The sequence below is a fragment of the Penaeus monodon genome, chromosome 28, assembly GCF_015228065.2.
Source record: "Penaeus monodon isolate SGIC_2016 chromosome 28, NSTDA_Pmon_1, whole genome shotgun sequence".
In the NCBI taxonomy this organism is placed as follows: domain Eukaryota; kingdom Metazoa; phylum Arthropoda; class Malacostraca; order Decapoda; family Penaeidae; genus Penaeus; species Penaeus monodon.
In genome coordinates, this window is record NC_051413.1 from 6,489,657 (window position 1) to 6,489,939 (window position 283).

Here is a 283-nt window from a genome sequence, read left to right on the forward strand (position 1 = left end):
ATAGAAAAAACAGAAAAAGGAGAGAGAAGATGACGCCCCACAGAGGAGAGGGGGGGGCTTGGTTCGAGTGAGCTCTACCAAAATCTTTGAGTTCACTTCGACCGAGGTGGTCATAGTCGAAAACATATTTATGCGGCTCTCCTTTGTGATTTTGTTTATGGTTATAGCAACATCCCCTCGTCAATGCCACTGGAGACCGAGTTCTTTTCCATGTGTATCTTAAAAGTTTATTTTTTTACGGTGTACCAGGCTTCTAGTCTGTCTGTCGCCTTTCCTGCCTTCA

General features: G+C 44.5%; 1 protein-coding gene across 1 annotated transcript in view; it reads left to right on the plus strand.

The window, feature by feature from the left end:
• The window catches only part of LOC119591330 (glutamate receptor ionotropic, kainate 2-like), a gene marked incomplete at both ends in the record, with an annotated part of 143,921 nt that overhangs the window by 113,149 nt on the left and 30,489 nt on the right, over positions 1-283 (plus strand).